Genomic DNA, 23,376 nt, shown 5'->3' with positions numbered 1-23,376 from the left:
GTAAGGGATTTGACTATAATGATGTTGAAAGAATTTGTGACTATGCTTCACAGATTGAAGAAGTGAAAGCAACGGATTTGAGAAAAACTGGTTACAAGGGACTTGGCTTTAAGACTTTATTTAATGTATCTGATTGCATCTATATTTATTCCAACGGGTACTCATTTCGTTTTGATAAAACATACTGGCCCAACTGTGACAGCGTACCATGGCAAATTGTTCCCATATGGTGTAGCTACGATGAATTGCCTCTGAAAGAAAAACACTCCTACGATCAACCTGTTAACTTTATCTTGAAAGTTAATAATGCAAGTCAACTCGAGAAACAACTTCGCGAGATTGTTGACCAACCTCAGCTTCTTTTATATCTGTATCGTATCAGCGAGTTAACTCTACATTTGAATCTTGAAAATTATTTTATAGAGAAAAGAGTGGAGGGATTTGGAGCATTTAACAAAATTACTTTCTATAAAAATCATTATGTAGAAAGTACTTGGCTTTTGAAAAGTTATAAACGATCTGTCCTTCCTGAGGTGCAAAGCAAAATACAGGGAGCGAGTCGATTTATTTATCCTGATAAAATTAAAAGAGCCACAGAAGTTCAATTTACTTTTGCTTTGAAAAGTAATGCAACCCTTCAAGAAATTTCAGTGATTCCAGGCCTTTGCTACAGCACATTACCCACGCAATTGCACTTAAGGCTACCATATCATATTAATAGTCTTTTTATACTTAATTTGGATAGAACTCAATTACATGAAAATGAATGGAATGAGTTTTTGATCTATCAAATAGGCTCTCTGCAGTTCAGTTTGCTTAAAGATTTAGCGGAGGTGAACTATTTAAAGAACTATGTGGCTATGATTTTTGTTCGTGAAATCAACCATCTTTACAAGAACTTTTGTAGAGCCTTTTCGGAAGGGTTCAAGGAAGCAAAATTAAAAATTTGTTGGTTACCACCAAATGAAGGATCACGTTTACTTAAATTAGGCGAGGCCTGGACTGATGTGACAGAATTTTTCAAACAGAAATTTGAGGGTATTTATGATTATCAAATATGTCCCTATCTCATTAGCTATGATGTGAAACAACAAAACTTATTTACTTCTTCTGAAGTAAATCATTTTACCTATGATGAATTATTTAGAAAATTTCCGCATGAATATTATCCTTTATTAAGTGTGCGTTCTTATAGAAGATTTATCCATTATCTTTATGAAAAATCAAGTTGTAATACTGCGCTCCAATATAAGTTGAAGAAAGTACCTTTTCTGCCAACAAAAGATCGGTACCTGGTGTCTCCTAAGGATGCTTTACTAGCATCTATTCAAAATCTTATACCAGATTTCCTGATGCAAAATCCCATTGATAATGAATATTTGCCCGAACGAAATGTTAATTTGATAAGGGATTGGCTATTTCGTTTAGGAGCTAAGCTATTAACAAGACCTATTGATGTAATTCGAGAAAGTATATTAAAGTGGATAGATTCTGGAGACTTTGGTCGTAAAAAAACTATGAAGAATCATTACGAAATTATAAACTATCTCGTTAAAGGGTTTAAGCAGTTAACAAATCAAGAAATGTGTAAATTAAGGAGAAGTTTATTAGTCCTCACAGAGGGTAATACATTTAATCTAGCTAGTTCATGTTATCTTCCTGATGCAACTTCCATTAAAGAATTGTGGACTGCTATCTCGAACAATGAAAAGGTTTCTTCTTGCTATGATATGAATAACTTTAGACAGTTTTTTATTGCTGTAGGGGTTCAGAAAGAAATGCAACCAATCGATGTATTGCGTAGGAGTATCCTGGAATGGATTAGCAATGGTGAAATAAATTGTTATTTAACCATAAGGAATTACAAACCCATCATAGAGTTTATTGCGTTGCACTATCCTGCATATGAATACAATCTAACTAATTATGAAAAACTACAACTTGCCAATATGCCTGTTTTAACTTATGATCAAGTATTTCAAAAAGCTAAAGTTTGCTATTTTGACTCTGCTATTCCAAAAGTTAATGGTTTGGAAACAGCAATTGCAAAAAATGAACTTGTGTCTAAGGAAGACATTTCTGAGAAAGTATATTCATTCCTGAAAAAAATTGGAGTTTCTGAGAGAATAGATCCAGCAAATGTAATGAGAAGAACTATTCTCAAGTGGATTCAAGATGGTGAGATAAAAAATAAGATAACTTTAAATAATCACAATGAGATTCTTGAATATATTGTTAAGGAGTGGTTTAATATTGAATTCGGGCTTAAAGAAGAAGAACAAAGGGCTTTGGGAAAATTGCCTATTTTAACGGAAAGTAGTGCATTTAGAGCAGCCAATACCTGTTTTTGGTCAATTGCCTCGGGAGATTCTAAAGAAATACCTGGATTAAAATCCATCATTTCTTCCGATGAATTAGTTTCATCGAGTTATAAATCGAATGATGTTAAACTTCCTCTGAAACGTCTTGGCGTTCAAAACCTTACATTTACTAACATTTATAAAAAGTACAGTGACCATTTAACACACCCTGAAAATGTAAAATGGTTTTTCTCCCAATTAAATAAATATTGGAATAAAAACAAACCTCTTAAAGTAACATCATCTACCAGGGCTCTGCCTGAAGACCAGTTATTACACTATCTGCAGCAAAAATTTAGCAATTCACGGTGTTTACTAGCAAGAAATGGTGAAATGTATCCATCAACGGAACTGTATTCCTTGCGGTTTGATAACATATATGATATAAGCAAAAATTCTATACTTCTTTTGAAACATGGAAAACCACAAGAAGACTTGGAAAGTTTCCTTGGGTTTAAAACTGATCTTGATTTTGAATGCATCAAGCGTTTACTTAAAGCTCTGGGGGAAAGGAGTAAACTTGGTAAAGATAAAACCCTCTTATTTTTCACTGAGTTGTTAGAACAGTTAAGAAAAAAAGATAAAAATGAAATTAGAGCGAACCAACTTAGCTTATTAGCTAACAATAATATATTAACACCTGCAAAAGATCTGTATTACTTTTCTGAAGAGGATAAAAGCTGCTTTTCAGATTCACATTACTTGAAAAGAATTTGTGGTATGACGCATCAAGACACTTTAGAGCTGGCAGAGTTGTGTGGAGTAAATGTTTTACAATTTAATGAAGAGATTGTTAAAGAAAACGAAAAGTGAGACAATACTTTACTGCAGTTTTACCTAGAAAGATTGGTCTTCATTGTGTTTAAGGAATCAAAAGTGCTGAACGAAGAAGAAATCACTACTTTAAAACGTTTGTATGATGTAATATGCACTATAAAACTATACCAATGTCAGAACATGTATGTGAAATATCCCTTTGGTGATCTAATTAACATACCGCTTCACATGGAGGATCTAACAATTTATGTTGTTGATGAGTGGATTGAGAAAAGGTCCAAAATTCACGATTACCTTAAGAAAAAACTGAATCTTAAACAGATATACGGGATATCATTGATATGGGTTCTCCTAACAGGCCAGGTGCTAAGCAAAAGTGGCTTTCTAATGAAAAAATAGAACCAGAAAAATTTTATTTTGTAGAAGAACAATTGAAAAAGCTTTTGTCCGGTGAAGCAACAGGAAATTTAGGTACGCTATTTCACGCTGAAAGCACTAATATTACCGAACCTCATTGTTTTGAATCTGAAGAAACACCTAGTGAGGATAGTGACATGGATTCTGCAGATGAAAGTTTGTTAGATCACAACTTAGATCAGCCCGACTTAAAGAGACCACATGAAATCAAATTGGATACAAAACATTTGCACAGAGGGGCAAAAGCAAAGTCAAATGTGTTAACCTTTACTGGAAATGACAATATAGCTCAGTTTCATTGTTCCAAAAGAAATGAGAAAAGTTTCAAAGTTGGCAAGATGTTAGTAAAGAAAAAACAAAAGAATGTTGTGGAATACTCTTTTTCAAATGTAAATTCAATCGATTGTATTTTAGATGAATTATTTTCACAGAAGATTTATTCACTTAAAGAGGAGCTGAAGAAACATCTAATTTGCAATGAAGGGGAATTAAATGTATTATCTTCAGCAGAAAGTAGCAATGTCCAATCTTCTTCTGATGAATCTAGTTTGCTGTCTGGGGGTGATAAAGCAAAATTAGATGTATTACCTTCAATTGAAAAGGTCAGTGTCGGTCATTTTAATCCTCCCAAGTGTGAGGGAAATAATTTCGTAACTGGCAAGACAATGGTGAAGAAAGAAGAAATATATATTGCCCAATCTTCTGTTTCAGATGGAAGTTTTATCAATCATATTTTAGGTAACTTTTTTGTTGCACTAAAAGAGGAGCTGAAAAGACTACTGTTTAATGAAGAAATGAGATCCGATGGTTCATCTTCTGTAGAAAATATTAGTACTGCTCCGCTTCATTTTTACGAGGGAGAAGAAAACAATTTCAAAGATGACAAGTTAACAGAAAATATTATTGTGGAACCCTCTTCACTTAAAAATGATGCGGTAGATAATTTTTCCAATGAGTTGCATTCGCCGAAACCACATGCTGTTAAAAGGGAAAGAAATAGTCATTCTTTTGGGGATGAATCAAAAGGTATGAAACACCACAAAGCTAAAATCAGTTCTATGGTACGCGAGAATATTATTGAACCTGATGCCATATGTCCAGGTCCCAGTGAGCTACAAATTGATGGTACAAACCAAGTACAACCGGAAATACCTGATGATTATTATTCTTCTACGGAGAGCATTAATATTGGATCTGTCGCGAGGTCGTTTGGCCGCGAACATATGAAAAATACTTGAGCATAAAATAAAATTCTTTTATTTACAATTTAAAAACATAGACGTCGTACATCCTGCAACCAGCAGGAATGCAAGTAGGAGACAGAATCTAGCAAATAAGCGACTCGCTTATAAATAAAATGTTTTTGCTGTTGCCACTCACTCGGTGGCTAAACTTTTCAGGATAAAGTAAAATTACATGCAAATTCGACTGAATATGCAAAAATAATAAGTCCTCTACAATACTCCCCTCTGAGTCTCGAACAGTTAGGGAGAGACGAATCTATCCGGAAAGCGAACTTGTCGTCCAGAACGCGTCGTCACTGGAACAGGAGTCGGAGTTGAAATATCCGGGCACAAATCCTGGTTAAGTAAATATGCCGGCTTTAACCTGTCGATAGAAACAGTCTTATCCGAACCTTTCACGGATATTACAAAGTCCTTGACCATCCGTCTCACCACAGGGAAGGGTCCGTCATACTGCGGCTGAAGAGGTCGTCGCACCGCGTCATGTCGCAAAAAGACGTGGGTACACGAGTCCAAATCCTTGGGGATGAAAACGCTAGGAATACCATGTCGTGACGCTGGGGTCGGACGAAGCGATCCAATTATCCCTTGCAGATGCTGCAGAAAAGTCGGACTCAGAAGCGGCAGTTTCGATTCCATGACGAAATCTCCAGGCAAACGAAGTGTCTCACCGTAGACGACCGCTCGGCGACTGAAGACGCTAAATCTTCCCTGTAGACTGTTCTCAATCTGAGAAGCACTGAGGGTAGGGCATCTACCCATGCCGCACTTGAAACACAACTAATAGCTTGTTTTAATGGACGGTGCAGTCTTTCAATCATGCCATTGCATTTCGGATTATAAGCTGACGTTCTACTTAGTTTAATTCCAAACAAATTTGCAAACGATTTAAATAGCGAGGATTCAAATTGTCTGCCCTGGTCACTAGAAATGACTGAAGGAACACCGAAACGAGCAATCCAAGAAAAATATATAGCTTTAGCTACAGATTCTGCGGATATATCTGCTATCGGAGTAACCTCCGGCCAACGCGTAAAGCGATCAACAATTGTCACGCAATAAGTATATCCCCGACAAATTGATAACGGCCCTATCAAATCGACATGAATATGTTTGAATCTTCCGTCAGGAAGCGGGAAGTTACCATATGGGGATTTAGTATGCCGGTGAACTTTAGTTCGCTGACATTCTAAACAAGCCTGACAATATAATTTGATGTCCGCTTTCATACCTAGCCAAACATATTTTGCAGCTATTAATTTTGTCGTAGCGCGTACACCAGGGTGGGACAAATTATGATACGAATCAAATACTTTTTTACGAAAAGAGTCGGGAACAATAGGTCGAATGTTTGAAGTTGAAATATCACAAAGTAAAAATTTATCCGAATTCGGAACCGGAAATTTTTTAATTTGCAGCGATCGGCTTTCACTTGCGTCATTCAATTTTTTTAAAAGCTCCGAATCTTCCAACTGTGCGTTCGCTAGCGATTCCATATCAACAGTAGAGGGGATGGAAATTTCTTCGATGCGTGAAAGCGTATCTGCTACGATATTTTCTTTTCCTTCGATGAAACGAATGTCTGTTGAAAATTGTGAAATGAAATCAAGTTGGCGTAAACGCCGGGGGGAAGCTTTTGAATCGTTTTTCTGACTAAACGCAAAAGTGAGAGGCTTGTGATCTGTATAGATCACAAATGGGCGCGCTTCTAACATATATCTAAAATGTATTATTGCACTATACACCGCTAATAGTTCTCGATCATAGGTTGAATACTTTTGTTGCGTTGAAGTTATTTTACGCGAAAAGAAACCTAATGGTTTGAGACCTTGGGGAGTTACCTCATGCAGAGCCGCACCCATTGCAAAATCACTACAATCTGTTACTAATGCTAATTTTGCATCTATTGACGGGTAATGTAAAAGCGTAGCACTAGCCAACAACTCCTTACATTTGTTAAAAGCTGCAATCGCTTCTTCTGATAAACTAATTTCAGTTTTAGCTTTCTTATTTTTCCCTTTTAAATATTCATTTAAAGGAATTTGTATGCCTGCAATTTTTGGCAAGAAACTATGATAAAAATTCAACATTCCAAGAAAAGCTCGCAAACTCTTTACTGTTTTTGGCAATTTAAATTCTGAAATTGCTTTGACGCGATCCGGTAAAGGTTTGAAACCAGATTCATTTATTGAATGCCCAAGAAAATCTACCTGTGATACCCCAAATACGCATTTTGCAACATTAATTTTAATCCCGTAATCTTTGAAACGTTGAAAAAGAATTCTGAGGTGTTTTTCATGTTTTTTTTGATCTGCACTAGCCACCAAAACATCATCCAAATATACAAAGCAGAAATTAAGGCCACGCACCACTTTGTGCATAAATCGCATGAATGTCTGGCTGGCCCCCGATAATCCGAAGTTCATGTACGGAAATTCGAATAATCCGAACGGAGTTATAATAGCAGTTTTGCATACGTCATCCGGATTTACCGGGATATGGTGGTACGCTTTTAACAAATAAAGTTTAGAAAATATTTTTGCACCATGAAGTTGCTGTGCAAAATCTTTTAAATATGGAACAGGGTATCTATCCTGACGCGTTATTTTATTTAACAACCTGTAATCCCCAGTCGGACGCCAGTCCCCGGACTTTTGGAACCATATGTAGAGGGCTGGACCAATTGCTACGAGAAGGTCTGCAAATGCCACGCTCTAACATATACTCAAATTCCTTTTTCGCAATTTTAAGTTGAGCTGGATGTAAACGGCGTGCTCGCGCTTGCACCGGTGGACCAGTTGTTTGAATATAATGCAATGTATTATGTTTTATTTCACTTTGCAACCCTGCAGCGGGCTGAGTAATAATTTTAAATTCATACAACAATTTATGAAATTTAGAACTGCCATAAATACTTTTTATTGCCGGTATCGAAGATTTTAAAGTACGACCATTTGAGGTTAGCGATGTAAGTGGGTCAATAAGAGATTTTCGTTTAATGTCAACAATTAGACCATAGTTTTCCAAGGAATCAGCACCAATTATTGGTTTACTGACATCTGCAACTATAAAATGCCATGTGAATTTCCTTCGTAACCCAAAATCTACAGCTAGCAATTTTGTGCCGTAAGTCTTAATATTTGAATTATTCGCAGCGGAAAGAACAAGATTGCTTTCTTTATGACTTTTAAAATGAAATCGAGGCACGCAGCTGACATCACTACCCGTATCAATTAGAAAACTTGAACCTGTATTTACATCATTTATGAAAAGTCGGCGATTTAAATATTTCTGTACGGTTGACGCCGCATCAACTGACAGCTTTACTCGTTTTTTTTCTGGTTATAACTACATGGGGGTCTACACTTTGTCGCATTATCCGAAAAAGTCTTATGGTACCAGCAACAATTTTGAGAATTATCCGAGTTACGATAAAAACTTTTACTTCTTGACCGAGATTTAGAAAACCTCCGAATTTAACTCCGGGATCTGCGAACAGATAATTTCTGAACCTGCTCAATTAAACCCTCAATTAGGTTTTCCAAACGAGAAATTCTAGAATTTTCAGCTTGCGAGGAGGGAGAATTCACCACAGATACTGACGGAAGAGTCACTACCTCAGAAATTTTATCAGCCATAAGAGCTAACTGCGATAAACTTTCAGCACTAATTGCGAGAATAGCTTGCATATTTGAAGGAAGGTGACTTAACCATAAATTTTTCAAAAAACTATCATCTAATTTATGGTTACTTAATTCCCGCATATCATGCAACAGCTGTGAAGGTTTTTTATCCCCTAGAGTTAAGTCCTGTAACAAGGTTTTAATTTTCTTATTTTCAGAATGCTCAAACTGTTCAATTAATTTTTCTTTTAACTTAGTATACGGATTTTCCGCTGGCGGCGAATAAACTATTTCCGAAACATAAGTTAAATATTCAGAATCAATAGAAGCAATTAAATGGCTATATTTCGTTTGCTCAGTCGTTATATTTGCTATCGAAAAATTTGCTTCTAATTGAGCAAAATACAGTTTGACATTTAAAGGCGAAAAAATCGGCATTTTCATACCAATCCTATCAACGCTGGTCTCTACTTTGGATTCAGTCATTTTACTACTAGTAACCAAGACAAACAAAATGTAAAATCACTCACGTTGGTTGTCCGCATTCAGTCCTATAATAGGTCACCACTGTCGCGAGGTCGTTTGGCCGCGAACATATGAAAAATACTTGAGCATAAAATTCTTTTATTTACAATTTAAAAACATAGACGTCGTACATCCTGCAACCAGCAGGAATGCAAGTAGGAGACAGAATCTAGCAAATAAGCGACTCGCTTATAAATAAATGTTTTTGCTGTTGCCACTCACTCGGTGGCTAAACTTTTCAGGATAAAGTAAAATTACATGCAAATTCGACTGAATATGCAAAAATAATAAGTCCTCTACAGATCCGAGTTTTTTGAAAAGACAAATAGTAAGGAAGGCTCTATACAGTGGCTAAGTGAAAAGTTTGTGTTCACTTATTTACAAGACCACTATAAAAATAAGCATCCAAATTCACAATCGAATGTGTCAAACGGAACATTCATGTTGCAGTCTCACCAGGTAGAGATTGTTTGGGTAAACGCAAATGGAGAGAAATTGCAAGCGTATGATTTCGTGCTGAAAAAAGAGGGCAAGGTTAAATGGCTTATTGAAGTAAAACCCCCTGTGGCCCTAGATGGTTCATTTGTTGTAAGCCATTCTCAGTTTATTGCGAATAATAATCAAGTAGCTGCGGAATCGGCGGAATATAAGGATAAGTACTGTATTTATTGTATTTTTTGCAAAAAAATTTCTTCTAAGCTAAGTATTGAGGAAATGAATGATTCTGCTGCACTGTATAAAGTAGTGCCATTAAAGAATGCATAATTTGTCTTTAAAAGGATGTTTAAAAAAAAATAATCTTAGTGGCATGAAAATGGGACTTTAAGTGTATCTGTTTAATTCTACAATGGTGAAAAAAAAAAAAAAAGACTTCTCTTTTTATTCATTTGCAAACATAATTCTAAATTTCGTTTATTATTTTGTATTAGAAATGTATGAAAATATATATATATATTTGTGTACGATAGGCCACGTGTGAACATTTTTTTAAAAATTTGATCCAAAAAAACTTTAAATGTGAAGCTTTTTAAACATTGATTTTGATATTACATATTTGTTGTAAAAAATGTTATTTCTACTTTTCACTTTATCAGATAATATGTTGATAGCATTTATCTATACTCATAGTAACTTGTGCATTATTATTATTTTTAATTTTCAATGGATCCTAAAATATTTTCAATGAGAAGATTTATTAACATTGAATTTGATGATATATCAGCAACAAAAGATATTTTAATTTTTCATTTTATCATATAATTCCACTGTTGATAGTATATGTCAACACTCATGGTAATGTGTGAACATTTATACTCATTGCAAGATATATTATTATTATTATTATTTTTTTTTCAATTTGATTCAAAAATATTTTAATATGAAGCTTAATTAACCTTGAATTTGATTATAATATGCAGAAAAAAATATTTTTACTTTTTCATTTTGTCCAGATAATTCCATTGATATGATAGTATAATGTCTATACTCGTGGCAAGGTGTGCATTATGATTTTTATTTTACTTTTTATTTTTCAATTTTCACAAAATAAGTTATTTTAAATTTGAAGCTTTGTGTGATTCAAATATATGTTAACATTAAATTTGAATATATATCTGCAGTGTAAGGCTTTTTTTTCCATTTCTTTTATTAGATAATTTCATTGTTGATTCCACTTTTTGTAAGTTTGGAATAAAAATATAAAATTAAAAAAGCCTGACTTCAAACACTTTTTTTTTTTTTTAAAGAAACACAAGTTCATGTCAATTAAGAGTAAACTTAAAAAAAAAAAAATAAAAATGACATTGACATGCTATGTTTAGAGTGAACCTAAACACAGAGGAGCACTAATGAACATTGTATATGTTTGATTTGAAATATCGTGAAAAATCTCAAAGTAGATGATAGTATTACCAATCTTACCTCTACTATTCTTTTGGAGCAGTGTTTCTTAATTTCTTTAATAAATGCAAGCCTTTTGAATGTCCACTTTTTTCACAGAACCACCTTGTATTCTTCAATAGTAAGTTTGCCTGCTAACATTCTGAATCTTGCAATAAAAGCAAAACTTTGGTCTAACGTTATCTACAAAAAGTAACTTCAAAAATTAACTCACTATTTGTTAAAATATCTTAAAAGAGTTGTCGCAAATCAAATTTTTAAAAATTAAAATTTTAACTAGATGAGTGGTACCTATGTTAAGGTGTATGGATGTAAGTTTTGTGTGTGAGTTCTCTCGTCACATTTAGCAAGTCCAGGGTTCGTACTCAATTTCAGAAATAAAATGAGATTTTGAAGGAGTACTAATGGGCTGTCCTTAAATAATGTCACACTTTTTTTCAACAAGTTTGACCCCATTCCCCTTTGTCACAAAGTGTCACACTTTATCTTACTCCTTCTCTTATCACATGTCATATTTTTAAAAAACATATTGTTATAACTGCATGATGTCACTTTTTGCCACTCTCTCTCTTCTAATTGTCACATTTTCATGAACCCCCCTCAAGGCATAACATCACTTGTGGATGACTCATATCATAACGGTGATTTGCTAAACAATTGTTTTTTTTTAACACAATCACTTAGCATAGTACATCTGCTTATGTATTTTTAAATACTTAAACAACAATTAGACAAACTGACTTGCAGCTGAGAGTGGGGTGGAGGGAAAAGCAATAATCATAAAACAAAAAAAAAAAAAAAAAAATAGCCAAGCACCATTTAAGCATGGTTTACTTCATTTATGAAATGTCTTAGTCATCTAAAATATTTTAACCTTAAACTTTTATAGCTTCTATGATCAATTTGTAAATCACATCTTTATGAAAAAATAAATATACGAAATTACTACATTAAAATCACCCTTATACCTTCACCCTTGTGACAAAGTTAAGTTGTCAACCGAAGTATTTCAAGCTACTGTCATAGACGAAGATTATGTCTTGAACTAAGAAAGAAGGAGTTTTGAAGGAGTTCAAACCAAAATGAAGGAGTTTGAAGGGCCCTTCAAAAAATTTTCCTAAATGAAGGAGTATTGGAGGAGTTTTGAAGGAGCGTACGAACCCTGAAGTCTGTAAAACTAAATTTATTTTTTGTTGCCATACAAGTGGAGAACACATATAAATAGGTAGTTGCCAAAATGATAAAAGTACCAACGCTGCAGTTTGTGGCAACATGCTCTTTTAAATTGCTCTAGAATTCCATTCATGGCATTAATTTCAAGTTTTTGTTGCTCGAATGAATCGGATGTTGTTACTATAAAAGTTTTGTATTCTTGTACTGACAAAGAGCACAAATTCACTGTAAATCAGCTTTGATATTTTCTCTGTTGCTCATTCGGAAAATACTGATCAAAAGCTTCACTGAGACCTAGAGCTTGGAAAATCCCGGAATTTTGGGGGGAAAGTCTTTCCTATTTTACAGGTTTATTTCTATCCTAGAAAAGCTGAAAATTTTGAAAATGCTTACATGTAATAATGTATTCCAAAATTTATAATATTTACATTCCAATGTTTTTTTTTTGTTGAAATATATTTTTTATGTTCAGCTTCCCACTTGAAAACACTAACTTTTATAATTCAAGCTATAAGTTAATTTAATTTTCCTGTGCACCAAAGTATTGTGTGCTACTTTTCTTACCCTGTAACTAACACAGGTCATAATTATATCAATAACATGAATAAGTGGAAATGTTTTCGTTTAAAATATTCCTTTAATAATATGTGCAGCAAATAAGTATATAAACACGTGTGCAAGACTTTTTGACTTTTTATCTAGGGAAAAACAGCTTCTTTCTTTACAATCTCACAAATTAAAAAAAAAAAAAAAGTCAAAATATTTATTTGACAAGTTATAAAAGTGGTACACCACTCTATATTAACTGCTGAATGATAATTGGACTAAATTTGATAATTTTTAATGTTTTGAACTAGAATCCACTAGCAGTTAGAAAATAGAAAGGCTTTTTTAGTAGTAAAAGTTTTATGCATAATTCTGAGAAGGAAAAATACTATAATGTGGGTATATTTTTAATTAGTTAGCAATTTTAAAGTTTTGTTGGAAAACATGACTATATAAAAAATTTTATTGGTAAAAAACAATTTTTCCAGGAAAACCCCCCAGAAAAGCTGTTTTTTTTTTTCCACGGCTTAAATATCTCCAGAAATTTTACATCTCCACTCCACTCAACCTCTCAAATTTTTAAATCACAAATTTGAAATAAATGAAAGAATGGACGTTTTCACACCCCTTTAGTGATCTTGATCCAGGGAACGCAATTTAGAAAATGCTGTTTTCTGACCTATATATCGTTTTATTTTTCTATAATGACAATATCTTGGTTTCAGCAAGTGTTGTTTTATTTCATGCGAAAACAGTAACTAATGAGATATTAATTATCACTGAACATTACATGAACATTCATAAAAGCTTATATTAGTTTCAAAATTTTTTTACTAGATTAAAAGTTCTTTATTTTTGCAAGTTACACCTGAGAGCACAGTTATGAAGAAAATATTTGCCCCAGATGTAAACAGTTCACATCAGTGGCATAGGACAAGACGATTAAGAAAAAAATATCATTTTTCTTACTCCTCTCGTCTTTGTCGCTGTAATTTCCTGCTCTTGTAATATAAGAAAACTTGAATGAGCGCATACAAACATATATTATGCACTCTTTACTACTACAGTAAAACCTCACTACAATGCTATCCAATACAATGATAATCCCTCTACTAAGATAATATTTCATGGTCCCGGTGAACTCAACATAAGAATTCATGTTTTTCCTCCTTCCAATATTGCAATATTCTCTACAGCAATAAACCCCTGTAAAACGAAGTAGTTTTTTTAATTTTTAAACCCCCCCCCCTTATTACGATAATTTGGTTTTCAAATAATCAAAAATATCCTATTTCATAAACTTTTGCCCCTTTTTTCCATTTTTTTCTGACAAGAGAGGACCTGCTGTTAATTGTGTACTTATTCATTTTCATCACTGTAAGAATTATCAAAAATGTTACATACCCATTTTTGAACTTCAAAGTTTTAGTTAGACCAGCTGACAAATCTTATTAACAAAATGCTCAAGGAATTGAACAAAATGGTGATAATAAACAGGGTTGTAGTACAACAAATTAAAAATTCCTTTTTTAAACCTATACTAATTGAACTCATTCCTAGGACAGGAGAATCACATGAAACCTGGGGAGGAACTTTAAAATGACATACCTTGATTATTTAAATAATTAAATTTAGTTCAAGGATGCTATTTTACACCTTTAAGTATGATTAATTTAGTACTACAAACTAAATTTGTGGAATGTTGAAATAACATTTTTAAGTATATTTGAGAAAAGAATGGGGATATGCCTGGGAGCAGGGGTCGAAGTGGTCCTATATATCCTATATTTTCGAAAAAAGTATGAACATCGTCCTATATTTTTGGAAAATGTCCTATATTTCCTATATTCCTGTTTTTTATCCAATTTATTTCTTTAAAACAACAGTAAACAAACTATCTGACTTCGGATTTTTCGTCGAAAGTACGTGTGCAAACGAATTTCAAATTAAAGATCCGACGAAAACTGTGGATTCGTAAAAGGAAACCCCCGGTGGGAGGGGAGTTCCGATTGCGAACGAAAACTGCCCAATGTGAATTCTTGAGCATCAAAGGACCTCTCTGCCATATTTGGCAAAAATCAGACGTAAACTGTGAATTTTCATTAATAAAATCATTATTTCGTTAGTTAAAATACGTAATACATTTAAAACTATTGTTTTTTAACGATACACACATATTTTAATATTGATTTTAAAAATGCAATTAATTTTTCTGCAGCAGATCCAATCCAAAATCCATATTATTAGGTAAATCAATTATCTCATCAATGTCATTATTTCACAAACATTTAACCGAAAAACGAATATCAAAATTTCTTCACTTTTTCATTTGCGGTATTTGATGACGACTCTTAAACTGAAGTCAAAAAATACAAACAAAAGAGCTCCAATGAACTGCAGACGTAACCCGTAAAGTCGTAATTATGCTCGGATTCGCTTTGCTATAATAATTACGGCTTCAAATCCGTGAATGCGTAGAACTTACATAAAAACCGTATTTTCGCGCATTCATCCCAGAAGTTCCATCAACTCGTATGTTCCACTTGTTTAGCGGAATTAAGAAGTTTCAGTTTTGTTATTCGGGGTTGCCAGCGAAGCGGGATTTCGTCAGATCGTTTCATTGGTGTCGTGTGTTATGAAGGGCGTTAATATTTTAAATAATAAAATTTTCATTCAACTCTGCAGAAACTTTTACAGCACTCAAATGTGTATTTTTCATATTTTTTTAACTTTAAATCTTCGATCACGCTTTGTCAACTTTGCCTGTTAACCTTTTCTTAACTTGTTTTTGGTCCGATTCTTTTCTTTAAAGCATTTAATAAAGCACTTTACCATGGAATGGAATAAATTAACTAATTTAGAGACATTTCAAACCGATTTACCGCTACTGTGAGAAAAAAAATTCGAATATCGAATGTTGTTTGTGGTTTTTTACGAATACCAGCCATTTTATAGTAATAAGCACAATATGAAGGAATAAATAAACAAAAAATTAAAGTTAAATGACTTTTAGGGGTCAAAACAAAGCAAAAATAATAAAAAAATGACATGTGATAATTTTAATCATGAATTTATCCGAAAATTTTTGAGTGAACGATGACTTTTGTGGAGTATTATTTCTGTCTCTTCGTTTTTTGACCCATTACAAAAAGATTTTATCGTTTTGCTGTTTTAATAAAGGTAAATAAACGGCCATTCCACGGAAAACGGTCTTTTTGTCCCGCACATGACACCTCATATATGTACATGACGCCTTCATCAAAACTAATACTTTTAAAATATTAATGAACAAATTTTTTCTGCTTAATAAATTTCAAACTAATGAGCGATTTCCGAAGCAAAAAATTTCGTCATTACTCTTTAAAATTATTGCTTTTTAATGAAATATATGAACCGGGTGACGCGGACAAAGGGTTGGCTTTTTCGTGGTATGGCCCGATACCAAGTTTCGTGTCTATAAGTGGGATAGCTTTGCTGTACAGCGCACAAACACACAGAGAAGACTGAAAAAATTTCCAGGATTTTCAGCCAAATCGTTGCTAGCCAGGGCCAGATTAAGGCATGGGCACATGGGGGCACGGGCCCAGGGCACCAACATTTGGAGGGCATCAAATCTGTAAGTAAATTTTTGATTTTTGACTCATTTCATATCGCACTAGAGCATATGAAAAAAAAAAAATCTAGGAAAAAAAAATCCCTGTAAATAATTTTTTTTTTTTTTTTTCGCAAATCCCAGAACCATTACGAGTTCGTTCTATATTTACCACACTTTTTTAAGTTGTACCAGTTATCGCATTTTTTGTAATATAAGGTACCTCCAAATTTCGTACAGATATGGTAATACGTAGGCTTGCCAGACTTCCCGGTTTTCAGACAAAATCCCGGTGTCCCAGCCGGCTTACTTCACGTCCCGGAAAATGATAAATCGGACATTTTAAAAAATTAATTAAAAAATAACTGTTGGCAAAATAAAAGTATTTTCTAGGTCCATGTTTTTTTTTTTTTCTTTTTGCTTATTCTATCAATTGAGGCCCCTAGTTTCAAAACCGGATACTTGCAAAAAATTCGATTTTCTTTTTTTTTTTGTTAATCTTGTAGAGAATCATAAGGCCTATTTGCCTGCTCAATATTAGGTTCAAAAACCGCTTCTTTCCCCTTTGAAATGGGGCTGGAAGGTCTGCCTCAGTTTCAAAACCGGACTTTTACCGTCTCCTGTAAAATTTGGTTTTCTACAAGTGTCCGGTTTTGAAACTAGGGGCCTCAATTTTAGTGACTAAAAGTAGTACTTTTGACTGAAGGAAACCGTTCCATTGACATCGGATTAGCTTGTGAAAATTTTTGCAACGAGCTTAAAGCCAAAAAAAAAAAAGAAAAAAAGAAGAAAAGAAAAGAGAATTAATTTGAATTCTGAAATTTTGAATTCAAATTATGTTTTTCGCAATCACGAACTGGGACTGGACCCTACTCATTGGAGTTATTGTTTCTAGAAACGGCTCCTGTCCCCCCTCCCAAGCCTGCCTCTCCTCCTGGGCGGTTACGTGTGCATAGTTGTGTGTGTGTGTAGACCTGTGTGTATGCACGTAGGCGTGTGTGAGTGTGTGTGAACGTATGTGTAAGTAGGACATGGACGCCTCCGACCAGGAGAAGCGGATAGCACAACCGGAGCAGCCGCGCAGCGCCACCAGCAGAGGACGGTGGGCGGTGGTGCTGCAGAGGCTTCTGATTCAAGTTGAAAAAGGCACGGACACCAAAAACGGTCAAATGAGAACAATAAGCAATCGTGATTGCTCAAAAAACCTTTCTGAAAAAGTCCTAGCCAACAAAATTACATGTGAATATCATAACCAAACTTTAATTGATTTCAACTGTTTCTTCTTTCTTAGGGGACTTACAAATATAACATGTTGCAAATAAAATGTTTTATTGGCCCTGGTTTAGGTTCTTACTTAGTAACCATTTATTTATCAGCTTTTAAAACCTATCCACTAAACCAAACTAAAAACCTACGCTATTGAATTGCTGCGAAGCTGAGCTGGACTGAGGGGGGGGGGGGGGCATTCCGTTGTCCCGGTTGAACATTTCAAAAATCTGGCAAGCCTATTAATACGCAACTATCAGGATATTTTACTGTTTCTGCATATAAAATAAGCTCAGGGTGGGGGGGGGGGAGGCACCAAATAAATTTCGTGCCCAGTGTCTTCAAAAACTTTAATCGGGCTAAGTTGCTACGCTACGGTCAAATAAATACAGTCGCGCCGCCGCACAGTGGTTCAAGGGCGGAAAAAATAGTTATTTTTAACTTTTAAGATAAAAAATATTTCATGCTGTAATTACTTAGCCCTTGAGTTGTAGTAACTTACCTAATAAGAGTTTTTTGAAAAAAAAAAAAAAAAAAAAAAAAATCGTTTTTACAAAAATAAGCCGAGATTGTTGAACAATTATGTTTTTACTTTTTTCGGACGTACGCCTTATACTTCAGTTTTAATTCATTCGTTCAATAAGGAGGACTAAAATTTAATAAAAGTCATTTCTGATTGGTTTTTCACACTTATAGGATGCATATTACATCATAATTAAAAATTAAAAATTCATCAAAATTGAAAACTACCTGAAAGAAAAAAACATTATTTTCTTAAAAATATAATGAAAAGTATTGTGGAATATACTTTTATCGGCGGCTTCCGGTGGGCTAAAATTTACATATATCAATAGTTTAATCCTTCCTGTAAATAAGCAACAGCATTTTAGATGCGACCACTTGCGACTGCAGTCGTGGCAGATGTTTTTGTTTGATCTTCCCTATTTACGAATACCAATATAGTAAGTTAGAAAATAACTCGTAACGGCATGACGGGGGTGAATTGCTTTTTTATCAAAGAAATTGGTCATCAAATTTGACATGCTCCAGACTAACGTATGTCACAGTTTCACTACTTTGCAGGAGAGCCTAAAAACGTTTGTTTACTGTTTCCGAAACTTGGGGCTTTTGAAACATTCATCAATAAATATAGAGGATTTTTTGAAAACAGATTTACGTGTTGTTATGGCTTAATGCGGAGCATTATTCTACATGCAATGCAGTAGTAACCTGAAAATAACAATTTTCGGACCCGTTTGGCTTTAAAGAAGATACATATAAGAAAGAAATTTTTAAAACTCTTACAGAATTCTATATAAAAAGTTAAATAACCATTTTGTTCATAAAACAATGAAATTAGAAAATCATTAAACGTTTGAAATTTCTGATTTCCTTTTCGAAATCATTCTTGTATAAAGCTGTTCTCAATTTGCCAACATTGCCAGTAAATATTGTTCGAGGGTATCAATTGCAATAAATAAACCTTGCGTGTGGAATACGACTGATTTAATTTATATTTTTTACTAAAAACAGAAATGAATTTAAACTACAGAGAAACCCCGATTTCACGCTTCTCGGAGGACTGAATCAAACATAAAATACATAAAATATGGGAAAACGTCAATTCGAATCCAAAAACATAAAATATGGGAAAACGTAAAATACGAGAAATGTATAAAAAGCAAAAATCAGATAAAGAAACAAAAATAGTAATAAAGGTTGCTATGATGACGCTTATAAAATGTAAAAATGCGATATTTTACGAAAAGAACATTATTGTACACACCAGTTTAGATCATTCTAACACATTAAGTAACGAATTTGGGCGTTTACGTTGAAAATAGTCAGAAATAATGAGTTATTGAATCCAAAGTAAATACAGCATCTTCCAGGATTGGAACACTTTGCAAAGTTTTTTCCTGGTCTTTATGATAAAGAAAACTGCTTTTCACTATTATTAAGCTCTTAAATGCAGCATTGAAAGAAGAGACGAGTTGTGTTCCTTCTTCTTCTTGTTCATCTTCATTGGCGGCCGAAAAGTCCATAAGGTCAGCTACGGATGGAGCAGAAGCGTTTCTGTTTTCATGGATTAACTTTCAACAGAGTGGATTATGTTTAAAAATGCACAGAGGGAAACACTTTTCTTAATTTTAAAACATTTTCTCTGTTTTTTTTTTAACTGCCAAGGGAAAACGTAAAATGCGGGAAATTCATAAATAACAAACTTTTCATCCGGGTTTAAATAATATTATAGTGTACGAAAAAACTTTGACCTAATGATAAAAAACGTAAAATGTGGGGAAAACGTAGATTCGAGGGACGTAAAATCGGGGTTTCGCAGTGAATACGATCAGCAAGCATGAAGATAAATATTACCATGAAATAATTTTAAGAATTTTCCAAAGCATTTTTTGAGAATATTCAAAGTTATTGAATTTTTTCCGCTTTTTGGTCGTTTCGAACCATTGTGCGCCGGCGCCGCCGATCGGTTGAGAATCCCTGCACTAGAGGACGCCACGAAACCATTTCGGACGCTACAGGTTTCTGTATTAGCTACCAGTTTGTTTGGCACTCTTGGCTTCCTTAAGAGGTTTTCCATCTCCAGTTCAGTCAGTTTCCTATGCCGGGCTGATGAGTGCTAATAAGCACGAAACTGCAGTCCTCGGCTGGAAATGACTGAGCTGGCGGTGTATTTCACGTATTCGTGCTACAGGTTAGTTTACTCGACGTTAAATCCCGGTTATCACAAATTTGCCATTGCAACTGCGCTTGCGCGCGGACTTAGCTGATTTCAAAAGTCTTGCTAAAATTAATTACAAATATTTTAAATTTGTTAATAAGTATATGCGATGGCAACAGATAAAAATTAGAATTCACAAAGCTTTCTCTGATTTAGTTTTTAGGCCTCGGTAAAGAGTGAGTTTTGCGTCTTAATTATTAATAAATTCGGAGTCTGATTTTTCTATCAAACAAAGTCCCTTTTCAGGGCCAAATTTGCCTGTATAATACTAAGCTGTTTACGCCTAACGTAAAATGTCCCCAAAGGACGGATATCTGTACTCATATTCCAATCATTTTTGAAGTACACAACGTGTTTGACGTTTATGTTAAACAGCAAAAATGCCCGGCGTTGCCTGGGTCAGTAATAATCGTGAGAAACAATCGCTACTTTCTTTCGTTTTCTGTTTTAACTGAAAGAACTCAAAACACACTGCTTTGACGTGATTAAAAATCAAGCTTCTTCCTTACCCATAGAAGTAAAATAGCAATAAGTATAAAGAACGAACGAGTATTCATTTAGAAACGAAAGCACGAATTGAATCATATAAAAATATGAAGAATTTCCAAAATACTAACTAACAAAAACAAAGATCACTAACAAAAACCGTGCGCTTTATTTAATTAAATAGTACACACACACACACACACACACACAAAAAAAAAGCTCTCTACTATGTTTCCCTAAGTGTGCAAAAAGTAGAGTTTCCAAATATTTAAGTGACTTTAAACTCATGTTTACTCCGGAAAAGCCTTGATTCAAAATTTTCATTAAGATTGTTTTCAATATTGCTGTTATAAGGCAACGAATTTTCGTAAAATGGGTTTTATATTTAATCATTTAAAGGGAAAATTACATGACATTTACTGTTTTCCATCAAACCGTTTTTAAACTAAGTTTTTTAGGAATAAATTATAGCCTAAGTTGCTCCCTGATAATGTAGCTATCTATGGTGAAAAAATGGTTAAAATCGGTCCAGTAGTTTTGAAGATTACCCCGGACATACATACACACAAAAGTAGCCATTTATGTATAAAGATTAAATTAATATTTCCAAACCAATAAATATTGAAGTGTCATTTTTCTCTTTACATTATAAAGATTATCAGTTATTCATATCCGTAGTTTCAAATAATGTATCACGAAATCGCTGTGAAAATATTCTAATCGCATTCATTAATTTGTTGGGACTCTAGCACTTATAGTATCAAATAAACGGAATCCAAGGAGTAGAAGCAGTAGCGCAACCAGAAAATAATTTGGAGGGGGGGGGGGGGTGCGGACTTAATTTGTTTTTCTCATATGAAATTACCTTCGATGCATCCATCTCTCTCTCTCTCTCTTTCCCAGCATTTTTTTCAATCATATTTAATATCATTGCACATTGGGGTGATAAAACTTCTGGTTTTGAAAAGGGGACTCTCAGTACTCGAAGATGAACACGTAAAAATTGAGGGGTCCAGGGGTTCTCCCCCGGAATTTTTTGAAATTCTAGTTCTGAAATCATATTTTAGGCAATGTATGGTGATGCTGAGGGGAGAAAATGTTTGTCCCTGAAAAATTTTCGAAGTTGATGTCTTAAAAATACGATTATATATCTACCATGATTAAAGTGAAAAACAACGTAAATAAAGCACAAATATTGGAGAAGATACAGCATATAGCTATTCCAAGGCTGCAATGGAGCCTCTTCATCAGTGCAGAAAGCTCACCAACACAACCAAAAGTTGCGAGAGAACTCTCGCAACTATATGTTCTCTCGCAACTTTTGGTTGTGTTGGTGAGCTTTCTGCACTGATGAAGAGGCTCCATTGTAGCCTTGGAATAGCTATATGCTGTATCTTCTCCAATATTTGTGCTTTATTTACGTTGTTTTTCACTTTAATCATATTGTAGCACAAAGCTTATATGATAATTTTTCATATATGTACCATACTAGCAGTACCCCGCACGGCGATGCTCGTGCTAAGAATTTAGAGGAAGTCCGTTGAATAAAAAAATCAATGCCGCCCCCCCCCCCTTCTGATGTGAAATTATCATTTTTCTTCAACTAAAACGAGTACACACCTTTTCAAAAAACCTATTAAAGTCTCTTTGGAATTTAAAAATATTCGCCAAAACACATAAAATGATTAACAGTAGCTTTAAAACTCAAAATAATCCTTCAACTGTATAGTTCATCAATTAACGCGCCAATCAACCACGCTACCGTAACCCTGCCCTTTAGCGAGTGAAGCGGAGTTTTTTCTGCTATCTAAAATGTTTCTCCAAATAAACAATACTTTACTAAAAACGTTATAAAGAACAATCTCAATAGAATAACACGGCAAATCAAATTGTTTACTTAGATAAGTAACTATCTTCAACTGTAAGGACAAAAACAAACGTTGAAGAAATAAGGAAAACAAAACCCAATAGAAAAATCGTACAAAATCAAATTATGTACCTGAATATAGAAAAAAAAATCTCATTCAAAAATCAGTTCACTGCCCACAACAGTCCAGCAATAGCGCAGCTTCTGAGCCGCGCGGCATGGTTCCTCGCAGCTACTGACACTGTCGGCCAGCGTCCTCTCAATGAGTTAACTTACCACGCCATCCATTAGGAATTCATAGAACTAAACAATTAATTAAAATTTAATTTGCAATTACAAATATTTTGGTCAATCTGATTCAAAAAAAAAGCATATCGTCTTCCTCAATAAATGAACTATTCAACACAAAAATAATTTTTCAATTCGAACCAGCAGTTCCCGAGATTAGCGCGTTCAAACAAATAAACTCTTCAGCTTTATATTATTAGTATAGATAGATTTGTTGACGTTAGTGAAAATGATATAACTCGGGGATTGTCCTCGATCGATTTTTCGAATCGATTTACATCTGCCTCCCAATATTTCAAATTTGAAATTCCAAAAAAACGCAATTGTGGACAATCTCCAATTACGGGAAAAAAGGGTTTAGGGTTCTCCTGTGGAAAACTTTTAAAACTGAAATTTTAGAGAGCGTTCTTCAATCATGTTATCAGAAGAGGTTCCTTCCCCTTAAATTTTTCGAAATTGTAATTGTAAAAACTCCATTTCGTCGTTCTTTTTTCTTTTTTTTTTTTCAATATCAGAGAGAAGGGTTTCGACAGCCACGCTCCGGTAATTTTTCGAAATTGTAGTTTTAAAAAA

This window comes from Uloborus diversus, chromosome 4 (assembly GCF_026930045.1).
Source record: "Uloborus diversus isolate 005 chromosome 4, Udiv.v.3.1, whole genome shotgun sequence".
Lineage (NCBI taxonomy): Eukaryota > Metazoa > Arthropoda > Arachnida > Araneae > Uloboridae > Uloborus > Uloborus diversus.
This window is presented reverse-complemented; position numbering follows the sequence as displayed.